Source organism: Podarcis pityusensis, assembly GCF_964106645.2.
Source record: "Podarcis pityusensis genome assembly, chromosome: 3".
Classification (NCBI taxonomy): domain Eukaryota; kingdom Metazoa; phylum Chordata; class Lepidosauria; order Squamata; family Lacertidae; genus Podarcis; species Podarcis pityusensis.
In genome coordinates, this window is record NC_138026.1 from 37,227,129 (window position 1) to 37,242,066 (window position 14,938).

Genomic DNA, 14,938 nt, shown 5'->3' on the forward strand with positions numbered 1-14,938 from the left:
ATTTGCAGCATTCTTAATATGAACTGAATGGATGACTTAGGGTGCATATAATGTGGATGCTGTTGGTATTGGGCATTGTTAACTGACCTACTGCCATGCTTTATACCGGAGTACCCAACATAGTGGCCCACCCCACCCCACAGATATTGTTTTACTACAATTCCCATCATTCCTGATTATTGGCCATGCTGGCTGGGGCTGATGGATGCTATAGTCTAATTCTGGAGGATACCTACTTTGTTATCTACCCGTTTTATACTCATTTAACCATTTTTTGTAATTTGAAATGAATTGGTGTTGAACAGTCAAACATTACACTGTAGAGGTAAAATTATGTATTATGCCTACTGATGTACTTGAATTTTCTAAATTATGTGAAGCACTTCAAGCACAATTTGTGGGAAATGTGGCATGTAAATAAACTTACTTATGCCTGTGTGGGAAATGCCAGGCTGCACATTACATGGTATCTTACCGCACATGTAAATGAATGAATTATTACTATAGGCATTTTACTCAGTTCTTCGCCCACAAAGGCTCCCAGCTTACATTCAGTCAAATAAAATAAGAATGTCCCTGGTCACTTACAATCTAAGTAGTTACAGATGGGTAGCCGTGTTGGTCTGCCATAGTCGAAGTAAAAAATTCTTTCCTGTAGCACCTTAAAGACCAACTAAGTTAGTTCTTGGTATAAGCTTTCGTGTGCATGCACACTTCTTCAGATACACCTGAAGAAGTGTGCATGCACACGAAAGCTTATACCAAGAACTAACTTAGTTGGTCTTTAAGGTGCTACAGGAAAGAATTTTTTACTTCAATCTAAGTAGTTGTGTCACAAGGAAGGAAGGTAGGGTGTAAAAACAAACACAGGCACAAATTATGTTAAATAATTATTCTTATAATTAACAGCTGTTATGGAAACAGTTCGCAAACAAGAAGAGACTAATTCAGTAGATCTGCCGAAGTCAACTACAGTGGTACCTCGAGTTACAAACGCTTCAGGTTACAGACTCCGCTAACCCAGAAATAGTGCTTCAGGTTAAGAACTTTGCTTCAGGATGAGAACAGAAATTGTGCTCCAGCGGCACAGCAGCAGCGGGAGGCCCCATTAACTAAAGTGGTGCTTCAGGTTAAGAACATTTTCAGGTTAAGAACGGACCTCCGGAACGAATTAAGTACGTAACCAGAGGTACCACTGTAATGTGAAATATCTATTGAAATGACATCAAATATTTGCACATCAAGAATATATTCATCTTCATAGTTTGCAGAAAAGAACTTAGGACTGTTCCTGTTCCAGCCTCAAAAAGTGTCAGAAAATTAGACACATGAGAACTAAGGAAGGGGCGGGGCGGGGCAACCTGACCTTTTGTGGCCAACCTTTTTCCGACCTAAAACGTTAGTAAATCAGGAACCAAGGATAAAAACCACAGATGGAATCTACTTTATAAAGCATGACAGCAGAGGAGGGAGTTCATTTTCATGCTATTTACAAATACAAAAAAATGCCTTTTTCTTGCACAATAGGTTCCTCTGTCCTCTTAAGAAGGACTGGCATTAGAGATAACATCCCACCCCACTGCCATTGGCTCTTTTTAGTATTATGGGTTCTCCACTATGGTACTTCAAAGAATGGTATCTTAAGAGAGTTTTCATTTCTAACATTAAAAATAGAGCTGCCAAAGAACTGAAAGTGTTGCTTAGGAGGGGGGTTTTTTGGTTTCTTGCCATTGTGTGGAATCTGTTTCTGGGATTGCTTGTTGGTTGCCGAGGAAACTGCGGATAAGTAAGAACTGAACAGGCGGTGCTGCTGCAGTGTTCAGATTGCTTGGAAGAAGTCAATGCAGTTGATGGGCACAGGTGACGCAAATAATATGAAGATTGACAGTGTCTATTATTTTTCTAAATACAACCCCCCCCCCAAAGTCTGAGCAGTCAAGTGTTCCACATGCATCATCACTTAGAAGAACCAGTTTTACATTTGCTTAATTTATCATACATTTAGCTGCACATGTACCCGATTTGTCAATTTAGGTGTAGGCAAAAAGCGAAGCAGGTTGCAATAATGTGGAATAGGCATACCTTTTCTCCTGCCAAACAGATCAATGTCTTACCCAGGTGTCAAGACAGAGAGATTCCACACCAGTGTCAGGTAGATCCAAATCAAGAGGGGAAAAGGTATTGAAACTTAAGATATGGTTATCACCAAAGCACAGATGAGATGGTAAACTTGTGACCAGGCTGCACTCATTTTTAGAGTGCAAGCAGTTCACAAAAGGCAAGGCTGAGGAACCTGCAGCCTCTCAGCTGTTTCTGGACTCCTATCATGAATGACGGAAGGTCAGGGATAATGGGAGGTATAGTCTTAAACATCTGGAGGGCTACAGGCTCCCTGCATCTTGATTATTTAATTTCTATACCGCTTACTATAATCAAAATATCTCTTGAGCAGCGTACAGAAAACTGAAGCAACAACTTAAGCAAAGCTTTACAAAAATAGTTACAGAAACACATACATGAGAGAGAGATGAAATGCTTTTGCATGGAAACAAAAAAAGGGGTGCGTTTCTGTGTGCAAGGATTATTTATGAATACTATTCTATACAGAGGAGTATTTAAATCCCTCGCCAAAAAACAAAAACAAAAAAATTGCATTGCTTCTCTTTTGGCAGGTTTTAGTTGCATAAGCTTGGGAACAAAACATTTACATATTGTTAATGCTGTTCTAGTATGGTGCAATGCTTTGCTGTGTCAAGTACTAGCACAGCCTTCTCTGGGTCAGTGGTTCAAATATGCACGATAAGCCACTCCAGTCCTGTGGGACTGAAGACATTACGCAAATGATCAGCCACAAGGGAGAAGCAACAACAGAGCAACCATGAAATTTCCCAGATATTCCTGGGAAAAGAACTGCCTTCAGCCTGTGGCAAGATTATCAACCAGTATTTCTAAAACAAGCCATGATATAATTTAAATGAAATATCAACTAGGTTGATAATGCACTATAAAGCAGTTTAGCCCTCCAGATGTTTGTGGATTACAACTTTCATCACCCCTACAACTTCCATCACCCCTAACCATGTGTCATGCTGGTTGGGGCTGATGGGAATTGGAGTCTAACGCGGGTGGCACTGTGGGTTAAACCACAGAGCCTAGGACTTGCCGATCAGAAGGTCGACGGTTCGAATCCCCGCGACGGGGTGAGCTCCCGTTGCTCGGTCCCTGCTCCTGCCAACCTAGCAGTTTGAAAGCACCTCAAAGTGCAAGTAGATAAATAGGTACCGCTCCGGCAGGAAGGTAAACGGCGTTTCTGTGTGCTGCTCTGGTTCGCCAGAAGTGGCTTAGTCATGCTGGCCACATGACCCGGAAGCTGTATGCTGACTTCCTCGGCCAATAAAGCAAGATGAGCGCCGCAACCCCAGAGTCGGTCACGACTGGACCTAATGGTCAGAGGTCCCTTTACCTTTACCTGGAGGACCACAGGTTAGCCACCCCCGTGTGACTTATTTTAAAATAAAAGTGAGTAGCTCTTTAAAATTCTTACATAAATTTTCGGCTTGTGGCCAAGATGACGATCTGCCCATTCAGACTTGAGGGCTGAACATAGATCTGAGGCTGTAGGGTTATTGCTGTGTTTACACAATACACTGGCCTTGATGCTGAGTATCCCCCACTGTCTATCAAGGAAAGTGACATTGTGTACTTCAAGTTTTCCTTTCCCGAAGTCACCTATATGAAGCTCTAGGCCTTACATCCATTTTTAATGCCTGGCTCCTTACCTACGTCTGCGAAATTCCAAGTTCAGCATATAGTTCAAAACTTCACACTTCCATGGGCAAGTCAGATTTGTGTTATCAACTCACGGAATCTTAAACAAGAGACCTTTTTAAGTTTGTGAAAGAACTGCATTGCCCTCTGGTGGCATCCATAAAGCATGCATGAAGCAACCATCTGCAATCATGCAATTGCAAATGCGGGGCCTCTTACCTTAAATTTTCCATTGCTTTTTAACAGACTGGTCATAGAGCAACCAATGATCCCAAACAGTAAACAAGGTTTTCTAAAGAACAAGGTTTTCTAAAGAACGCTGTCAGGCCTCAGATCTTTTTGGCAATGCAATGAGTTTGAAGCACGAGGTCAAAAGCTCTGAACATTGCTCATGCACATATTGAAAATAAATGGACTTATGTGCACCCAATTCTGCATAGGATTGAGACGAATGCGGCTACAAAGACTCCCCACCCCCCGCCACATGTTACATGCTTTGGAGAAATATGCACAGCCACAAAGATCTGAGGCATTCAGAGGGTAAACTATTCCCTTTGGGATATATTAGATTAGAAGATAAAAGAGGCTTCTCAGAAGTGACACATTCCATGGCACTTCTTCCTCACTGGAATTGGCTCTACTTCATCCATGATGGCTTCTTGGCACCAGGGCAAAGAGTAGTTTTATTCCAGAAAGTTTTCAGGTGTATTGGAAGTTTACTGCTGCTTAACTAACTATGGTTGCTGTATTTTTAGCTCCTTAATGTTTCTACAGTTTTACAATAATTGTTTCCCTGTGTTTGTTTTTTTTTAATTTTACATTGGTATCTCAGGTTAAGTACTTAATTCGTTCCGGAGGTCCATACTTAACCTGAAACTGTTCTTAACCTGAAGCACCACTTTTAGCTAATGGGGCCTCCTGCTGCTGCCGCACCGCCGGAGCCCGATTTCTTTTCTTATCCTGAAGCAAAGTTCTTAACCTGAAGCACTATTTCTGGGTTAGCAGTGTGTGTAACCTGAAGCGTATGTAACCTGAAGCGTATGTAACCTGAATACCACTGTATTTTTTCAGACATATCAAAAGGCATAATAGAAAGATTTTGATGAACAAAACGTATGTAACCATTGTTTTCATTTAGAAGGAAGCTTTGTAGCCTGCAGAGTTAAACAAGTTCCGTCCTCGAAAAATCCATAAGATGGATATTATTCCTTCTTTTAGAAGAATGTTTTTTTTTTCCTTTTTACCCAAAGTATGTTCTTATTTCAATTACCCCTTCTCATCTTAATATATGAATCATTATCAAGGTTATGAAATTGTGTGTGACAGATACAAGCTGCATTTAATTATCTGCAAAGCTGAGGTGCATCGTGCTTAGGTTGAAAATACCTGCACAATACACTGGCGGACACTGTGCATGGGAGCAAGGCCTGGAACAACCCAGTTCTGGTGTGCTTGGGAGGCTCGAAAGCAAAAACAAAACTGAAATATGGACAGTGTTCAGGTGGCATCCCTACTCTTTCATAATAACCCTTATTCAAGACAAATTCTGGGCTTTTGATCAGTAACACCATTATACGGAGGAGCACGTTGAGTTGCTGTTAAAGACAGCCTGACAGACCAGACCAGGGAGGTAATGAATGACTTAAGACAAACTTAGGTCTTTTAAAAATAAAATCCCTGTGAGAACAGAGAGTGGGATTAAACATTGCACTCTTCCAATCGTTCTGTCTGCATAACTACTGCAAGCATGTGACTGCACCAGCTCCATTATCAGGGGCAGTATACTTCTGAACACCAGTTGCAGATAATCACAGATAGGAGAGGGGCTGTTATGTTTATGACTTGCTTGCGGGCTGCCCATAGGCATCTGGTTGGCCACTGTGCAAACAGAAAGCCCGAACAGATGGGCCTTTGGCTTGATCCAGCGAAGAGTTTCTTACATTGTTAAAAGAGAAATGAATATACTGACCACCTCTTAACTTGCTATAGTTATGATGCTCAGCATACAAATTACCGCACGTGGTGTGTGCGCCTGTAACTTCAGGTCAATCCCAACCACGTGTTTCTTTACAGAGTAAACATAAGAATGGTGAAAAAGTGACAGACAATGAGGGCGGCACCAAGAAACGAAAACTACACTAAAATTTATTTAGCTGCTGGCAAGTCTGTAAAAGGTCTCTCAACACTAAACACCTGAAAACGTAAGATGGCAGTATAGCGTATCATAAGAATACACACAATGATCCTTCGAGAGGAGGGAATCCAGTGAGACCTGATCTCCTTTCAGTCGTCCCGATTGCTTGGGGAGCAGTCATGTTATTTGGCCTGAGCCCCTCCCCTATCCCCACAACTCTGGACGCAATTACAAATTGTTATGTGTAAAGAGCTGGCTTGGGTTTGGCTTTGAACCATGTCACCAGCTGCTTCAAACAGATCAAAACAATGTCGTGATCAAGCATAGCAAATGCTTCCGAAAGCTCTTATAGAAGCTAGCAAAGAATGGGGTCCGTGTGTGCATGCCCATTCCCTCGATGCCAAGAGGACTGCTTTGCATAAAATGTAACCCAGTTCAACAAAGCTGCATGTGCAACGTTTTAGATTTAAGTACAGCGTTTTGTCAAGGTGGGCCACACACACAGCTGATAAGACATCTGATCACTTTAATTTATTTATATCCCGTATCTCATCCAATGGAGGAAAATATTAATTCCTGCACATGGGAAAATACCTCCACAATTATTATTATTTTAAAAAAACATTACTGTCTTTACAATTAAGGCAATGCATACGCACGAGACACACGCATACTGCTTTTATCCCACCCTTTTGTTCCTCACTGTACTTTTTATCCAGCTAGGAATAGCTCTTTTCAAAGGATTCACAGTCAAAATCCTGTCCTGTGAACTGGACCATTTTCTTCAGCTGCCAAGATTCCTCAGGAACGGAATAATTACTAGTAAGCCAGGAACGAAACTGGACACAAGGATGCAAATCCTTGCTGTTCTCCATTCAGCTTCTTTTTTAAAAAAATTCTTTGTGGGCTTCAACTGAAAAACATTTCATTCAGTCTGTTCAGGAAACTCCAGAGACTGACAAGTCAAGCATCAACTTCAATTTGTCTTTAACATTATTCACTTTTAATCCTCTCTCTTCTCAACCACTTGAAAGGATTTGGCACTTCAAAAAGAAAAGAAAAAATCCTGCCAGATATCCCCCCCCCAACCCCACCCCTAGTGCAGCACAGGGTTATTTTTTAAAAGCAACTTTCCATTTCCTTTCTAACAGAGATGAAGTTATAACAAAGACTCCAGGAAATGTGAGCCCAGGAACCTCCAAGTGACCGTCATCTCAAAACAAAACATTTAGACTGTTTTCCTTCACATGCGTAGAATAATGAGGCATATTAAATACACAGCTCATTGGTCTACAGCTGGGGGCAGGGGAGGTTTGATACCAGAAAGCAATAGGAAATGTTTTTGAATTTGCTCCAGTCTCCCAGTTTCATAAAACATCCAGTTTACCAGATAACAAAAATGAATGTATACACCAGAGGCCAATTTCTCTTGGATGCTTCCTGATTCTACTTCCAATCTAGAATCTGTACCATATGGAAAGTTCTGAGGCAGTTTCAAGTAACCTAAAAAAATGTTAGTTACACATAGCTACAGCATGCAGAGAACGCCTCAAAATCACCATAAAGACTCACACTTAGGACTGTAGGTTATTGGGAATAGTGCTTGCACACAAAATTTGTGAAGCTACTAAATTCACACTGAGGCAGTAGAGAGATTTCGTCTTGAATGGTATACACTACAGACATTGCTGTATCTTCAGAAGACATTATGGTCAACAAGATTGCTATTAGACTTTGCCATGAATTTTCCCATAATGAAAAATGGAACCTCTGTTTTCAAAGGTAGCATATCTACACCTAAGAGATACTGAAGGAAATCATGCTGGGTTAGCCAAAGATAGATAAATGAATCATGTGCTCTAAAGTCAAAAAGATAGGCTGAGGTAATTGCTTCTGCATGTCCTACACACCTACACACACACACACACACACACACACACACACACACACTGCTTTGATGGGTTGTTTTCTTTACAATCAAGTGGTGCATTGATTTTATTAAATAAAAATAAATAAATTTTCATAAGGTCTTGATCCCATCCCTTCATGAATGCAAGTGGGTATGAGCAAACCTTTCATAATCAATCTGGCTGAAGACCTTCAACTTGTAACAAACCAAGAGCAAACTACCTGCTGCACACAAATCCAGCAGCAGCCTGGTAACCCCCCAACACCACTCCCCCCCCCCAAAGAGCAGTTGTTGCAGGCAAGAGAGATGGAGAGCAATGCACTGGAGCAGGGAATTTCATGCTTTCCTGCCTGACTTGATCCAAACCCCATGCAAAGCAGCCCATTCTCCTGTTCCAAAGTCATTTTAAAAAAGGTAAACACGCCATTTAAAACCCTACAGGGGGAAAAGCCATTGGTAAGGCGAATTTGGAGCAGAAACAAAAATGAAAACATTGCCCTCCAAAACAGATTACCATGAAAATTTATTTCCCAACTTTCTGCAATTGAATAAAAATATAAAGTACCAGCTTTTAATCCAACATAGCGCTGCTGAGCAATCATTGCACGTTTGAAGGTAATGTCTAGTTTGGCCCTGTTTTAGACTGAAGGATGACCCACACTTTAGAAGTCTAGTGCCTCAAACTCTTGGAGCTTGTTACTCTATAAATATGGGAACTGCCTGTCTCTGTACGAAAGCCAATCCTGGATTCACAAACCCAGCTCCAGCCCAGTACTACATCTGTAAATTGTTAATAGGAAGGTTGTAACTAACATATAGCTTCTTCCATTAAGGCATGCTCCAGAGATGCCAGAGCTATTTTTTTCCTTTGTAGTGTGTGTGCATGCGCGCCTTGAATCTGCGATAGTAGATGTTCCAATTTTCAAAGCTTCCAATTCATTGATGTTTCAAACCAAAGGGTGCTCATCAATGGTTCCTCTTCATCCTGGAGAAGAGTGACTAGTGGGGTGCCACAGGGTTCTGTCTTGGGCCCGGTCTTATTCAACATCTTTATCAACGACTTGGATGATGGACTCAAGGGCATCCTGATCAAATTTGCAGATGACACCAAACTGGGAGGGGTGGCTAACACCCCAGAGGACAGGATCACACTTCAAAACGACCTTGACAGATTAGAGAACTGGGCCAAAACAAACAAGATGAATTTTAACAGGGAGAAATGTAAAGTATTGCACTTGGGCAAAAAAAATGAGAGGCACAAATACAAGATGGGGGACACCTGGCTTGAGAGCAGTACATGTGAAAAGGATCTAGGAGTCTTGGTTGACCACAAACTTGACATGAGCCAACAGTGTGACGCGGCAGCTAAAAAAGCCAATGCAATTCTGGGCTGCATCAATAGGAGTATAGCATCTAGATCAAGGGAAGTAATAGTGCCACTGTATTCTGCTCTGGTCAGACCTCACCTGAAGTACTGTGTCCAGTTCTGGGCACCACAGTTCAAGGACACTGACAAACTGGAACGTGTCCAGAGGAGGGCAACCAAAATGGTCAAAGGCCTGGAAACAATGCCTTATGAGGAACGGCTAAGGGAGCTGGGCATGTTTAGCCTGGAGAAGAGGAGGTTAAGGGGTGATATGATAGCCATGTTCAAATATATAAAAGGATGTCACATAGAGGAGGGAGAAAGGTTGTTTTCTGCTGCTCCAGAGAAGCGGACACAGAGCAATGGATCCAAACTACAAGAAAGAAGATTCCACCTAAACATTAGGAAGAACTTCCTGACAGTAAGAGCTGTTCGACAGTGGAATTTGCTGCCAAGGAGTGTGGTGGAGTCTCCTTCTTTGGAGGTATTTAAGCAGAGGCTTGACAACCATATGTCAGGAGTGCTCTGATGGTGTTTCCTGCTTGGCAGGGGGTTGGACTCGATGGCCCTTGTGGTCTCTTCCAACTCTATGATTCTATGCGCGCCTTGAATCAGCGATAGTAGATGTTCCAATTTTCAAAGCTTCCAATTCATTGATGTTTCCTTCCAACTATACAATGCTGATCTATCAGAAATGTTGCTGTTCCACACCACAGTCTTAAGTGTGAAGAGAAGAATCAAAATCTCCTGCACATCAACAAGGATCACATGTGATAAAAATACAATTGTACTACACATCACTTCTGCTTAAAAAGTAAGCGCATTGTCAATATAAAAGTAATGGCATCCTTAGTTTTTCGAAACTGTATCCAACATTCTCCATCCCATTCTCCAATATACATATACATTGTCCATCCCATTTTTTCAAACTTCAAGTTTATTGACGATTCAAAAACATTAGGCCCCAGTTTTTTCTTGTCAGATGCACAGGCAATGGTATCCAAACAAAACCAATCTGCCTGGACTATTAAGAACTGCCCCCCTCTCATTTATATCTCTTTAGTGATGTTTAAGTCAATTCTAGTTTATTCCATTTCAGTATGAAAGCTGGCATTTATCCATTACACATTACTTATGGTGATACTATGTTTATTAAGAGAGATATGACCATGGATCGCTAGTGGGAAAGAGTGCTAAGGCCCTCACAACTTGCTTGTGGGCTGTTGTGAGAACACAGTGCTGAACTAGATGGTTCTTCCCATATTATGGAGGTACGTTTTGGGTAGCTTTTCCTCCTTAGTGCCTAATTACACCCCACAATGCTGAAAGTAATTTTAAAAACAAGCATTATACGCTAATTAACTTCTATTTTTAAAATCCTCACCAGGGCTTGTTCAACTTGGCGTCAAAACATACACATGCAAACTGCTACACAGCAAGCTCGAAACAGGGCTTAGGAAAAAAAAAAAACTTGCAAGATCTCCATGTTTTCCTCCTTCAGCTGCTTTCCAAGGCAGAGAGAGTAAACAGCCTTCTCCCAGCTTTCTTCTTTTCCACACAGCTGAGAGTGTAGGATGTTTACACTACCTGTCACTTGGAACTCTCCTGGATCAAATGCAAACCAAGCACTGAAGTTCATAAGCAGATGTAAGGTGGGGGCCCTGGAGAGATCCACTGCATTAGGGAGAGATTAGTTTCTTAGAAATCCAGTGTTTTCTTTGCAGGCAGAAAGTGTGGCGATACAGCTTGGAGGAAATTCTCTCGCAAAAAGTTTCCAACATCTCCATTAACACGTTCAGTATGCTTACGCTAGATCAGTGTCATCAGGATTCAGCCCATTTCAGGTCAAGGTATTCCCGAGTCTCATGATGATGTTCCTATGAATGAAGAAAAATGAGCATTGTAAACCAAAATATTTTTATATTACAAGTAGTATTCATCCCTTCCTCCCCACCCATAACCCCTGGATTGAATCATAGAATCATAGAGTTGGAAGAGACCACAAGGGCCATCGAGTCCAACCCCCTGCCAAGCAGGAAACACCATCAGAGCACTCCTGACATATGGTTGTCAAGCCTCTGCTTAAAGACCTCCAAAGAAGGAGACTCCACCACACTCCTTGGCAGCAAATTCCACTGTCGAACAGCTCTTACTGTCAGGAAGTTCTTCCTAATGTTTAGGTGGAATCTTTTCTTGTAGTTTGGATCCATTGCTCCATGTCCGCTTCTCTGGAGCAGCAGAAAACAACCTTTCTCCCTCCTCTATGCGACATCCTTTTATATTTGAACATGGCTATCATATCACCCCTTAACCTCCTCTTCTCCAGGCTAAACATGCCCAGCTCCCTTAGCCGTTCCTCATAAGGCATCATTTCCAGGCCTTTGACCATTTTGGTTGCCCTCCTCTGGACACGTTCCAGTTTGTCAGTGTCCTTCTTGAATTGTGGTGCCCAGAACTGGACACAGTACTCCAGGTGAGGTCTGACCAGAGCAGAATACAGTGGCACTATTACTTCCCTTGATCTAGATGCTATACTCCTATTGATGCAGCCCAGAATTGCATTGGCTTTTTTAGCTGCCGCGTCACACTGTTGGCTCATGTCAAGTTTGTGGTCAACCAAGACTCCTAGATCCTTTTCACATGTACTGCTCTCAAGCCAGGTGTCCCCCATCTTGTATTTGTGCCTCTCATTTTTTTTGCCCAAGTGCAATACTTTACATTTCTCCCTGTTAAAATTCATCTTGTTTGTTTTGGCCCAGTTCTCTAATCTGTCAAGGTCATTTTGAAGTGTGATCCTGTCCTCTGGGGTGTTAGCCACCCCTCTCAATTTGGTGTCATCTGCAAATTTGATCAGGATGCCCTTGAGTCCATCATGCAAGTCGTTGATAAAGATGTTGAATAAGACCGGGCCCAAGACAGAACCCTGTGGCACCCCACTAGTCACTCTTCTCCAGGATGAAGAGGAACCATTGATGAGCACCCTTTGGGTTCGGTCAGTCAGCCAGTTACAAATCCACTGAGTGGTAGCATAGTCAAGACCGCATTTTACCAGCTTCTTTACAAGAATATCATGGGGCACCTTGTCAAATGCCTTGCTGAAATCAAGGTAGGCTACATCCACTGCGTTCCCTTCATCTACCAGGCTTGTAATTCTGTCAAAAAATGAGATCAGGTTAGTCTGACATGACTTATTTTTCAGAAATCCATGCTGACTATTGGTGATCACAGCATTCCTTTCTAGGTGCTCACAGACTGTTTGCTTAATGATCTGCTCCAGAATCTTCCCTGGTATTGATGTCAGACTGACTGGGCGGTAATTATTTGGGTCCTCTCTTTTCCCCTTTTTGAAAATAGGGACAACATTTGCCCTCCTCCAGTCTGCCGGGACTTCGCCTGTTCTCCAGGAATTCTCAAAGATGACTGCCAGTGGTTCTGAGATCGCATCTGCCAGTTCTTTTAATACTCTTGGATGCAGTTCATCTGGCCCTGGAGACTTGAATACATCTAAACTAGCCAAGTATTCTTGTACTATCTCCTTAGTTATTCTGGGCTGTGCTTCCTTTGATGAATCATTTGCTCCAAATTCTTCAGGTCGGGCATTGTTTTCTTTATCGGAGAAGACTGAGGCAAAGAAGGCATTGAGGAGTTCAGCCCTTTCTGTGTCCCCTGTTTGCATCTCACCATCTTCTCCTCTGAGTGACCCCACTGTTTCTTTGTTCTTCCTTTTGCTACGAACATACCCATAAAAGCCTTTTTTGTTGCTTTTAACCTCTCTAGCAAGCCTGAGTTCATTCTGTGCTTTAGCTTTTCTGACTTTGTGTCTACACGTGCTGGCTATTTGTTTGAATTCCTCTTTGGTGGTTTCCCCCCTTTTCCATTTTTTGTACACATCCTTTTTTAATCTTAACTCAGTTAAAAGTTCTTTAGATAGCCACCCTGGCTTCTTTAGGCACCTTCCATGTTTCCCTCTCATTGGTATTGCCTGACGTTGTGCTTTTACTATCTCCCTCTTAACAAACTCCCAGCCATCATGAACTCCCTTTCCTTTTAGTATTACTGTCCATGGGATCTCACCCAGCACTTACCTAAGTTTTATGAAGTCGGCTTTCTTAAAGTCAAGAAATTGACTTTGTCCTAGTATGCTTGGCTGCTCCTTTCCACTGTATAGTAAACTTCAGAAGAGCATGATCACTCGCGCCTAATGATCCTTCCACTTCTACCCCACTAACCAGGTCATCAACATTGGTTAGGACCAGATCTAAAATGGCTGTTCCTCTTGTTGCTTCTCCCACTTTCTGGACAATGAAGTTGTCTGCAAGGCCAGTGAGGAATCTGTTTGACCTTATGCTCTTGGCTGAGTTTGACATCCAACAAATATCCGGGTAATTGAAGTCCCCCATTACTATTATCTCCCTTCTTTTTGCATGCTTGGCCATCTGTTCCAGGAAGGCATCATCTATGTCCTCCGTTTGGCTTGGGGATCTATAGTAAACTCCCACAATGAGGTCACTGTTATTCTTCTCTCCCTTAATTTTGACCCAAATGCTCTCACTTTGGCTTTGAGGTTCTAAATCTTGGATCTCTTCACAGGTATACACATCCCTGACATATAACGCCAGTCCTCCTCCTTTCTTGTCTGGTCTGTTTCTCTGAAATAGATTGTATCCCCCCATTATTACATTCCAATCGTGGGACTTATCCCACCAGGTTTCAGTGATGCCTATTATGTCATATTTAGTTTGCTGAACCAAGAGCTCAAGCTCATCTTGTTTATTTCCCATGCTTTGCGCATTAGTGTATAGACATTGAAGTCCATTAATCATTCCCCCGTGTCTCTTATTTAAGGATTTTTTCCTCCCACCACTAGGTCTGCGTGCTGTTTGCTCCATTTGGTCTATGACATTTGGATGATCATCTTCATCAATTGATAGACTCCTACCTTCAGGAGCACTGTCTCCCTCCCCCACATTAGTCAGTTTAAAGCCCTCCTGATGAGGTTTCTGAGATTTTTGGCAAAAACATTTCTCCCAACCGTTGTGAGGTGCAGCCCATCGCTTGCCAGAAGTCCATCTTCAAGAAACTGCAGTCTGTGATCTAAGAATCCAAACCATTCCTGTTTACACCATTTGCGAAGCCAGCTGTTCACTTCCACTATTTTCCCCTCTCTCCCTGGGCCACGTCGTTCAACTGGGAGGACAGATGAGATGACAATTTGTGCATTTAATTGCTTCAATTTCCTGCCCAGAGCCTCGTAGTCTCTTTTGATCTTCTGGAGGCTTTTGCTTGCAGTGTCATTGGTTCCCACATGAACCAAGAGGAAGGGGTATTTGTCAGTGGGTTTTATGATTCCTTGCAGTCGTTCAGTTACATCTTGGATCTTAGCCCCGGGGAGACAGCACACTTCCCGAGACATCTTGTCAGGCCCACAGATCACTGCTTCTGTTCCCCTCAGTAGGGAATCCCCTATCACCACTACACGCCTCCTCTTAGGTTTGGTCGGGGTTCTTCCGTGAACTGTCCGTTCCAAGGTCGCCTGCACATTCCCTGAGGACTGACTTTGCTGCTTGTCTTCATATACCTGATCGACTGTAATGAGGGAGAGATCCTCAAATGGAGTCTGCTCTTCGTCTTCCATGCTAGGGGAGAGGACCTCAAAGCGATTGTGTATTTCTAAACAATCAGAGCGAACCCTGGGCCTCCTACTTCTTTGAGTCACGTTTCTCCATATATCTGGCTCCTGTGTTGGTGAACTAGCCTCCTT

The 14,938-nt window shown here is 42.5% G+C and overlaps 2 long non-coding RNA genes across 15 annotated transcripts in view; both read right to left on the bottom strand.

The window, feature by feature from the left end:
* The window catches only part of LOC308472830, a 210,796-nt gene that overhangs the window by 169,563 nt on the left and 26,295 nt on the right, over window positions 1-14,938 (bottom strand). For 8 of the 14 annotated variants that reach the window (XR_013983742.1, XR_013983743.1, XR_013983745.1 and 5 more), the window contains one exon: window positions 10,986-11,054. The exons of 4 other annotated variants lie outside the window; for them this stretch is intronic. This is a non-coding gene — a long non-coding RNA (uncharacterized lncRNA). Of the gene's footprint in view, window positions 1-877; window positions 2,824-5,893; window positions 6,816-10,985; window positions 11,055-14,938 lie in introns of those variants that run through there. 2 more of the 14 variants (XR_013983753.1, XR_013983754.1) reach the window with 2 other exon arrangements.
* LOC308472861 lies at window positions 8,316-10,045 on the bottom strand. Its single transcript, XR_013983785.1, has 2 exons — window positions 9,854-10,045; window positions 8,316-8,773 (listed from the first exon to the last, which is right to left on the bottom strand). It is a non-coding gene; the product is annotated as an uncharacterized lncRNA (long non-coding RNA).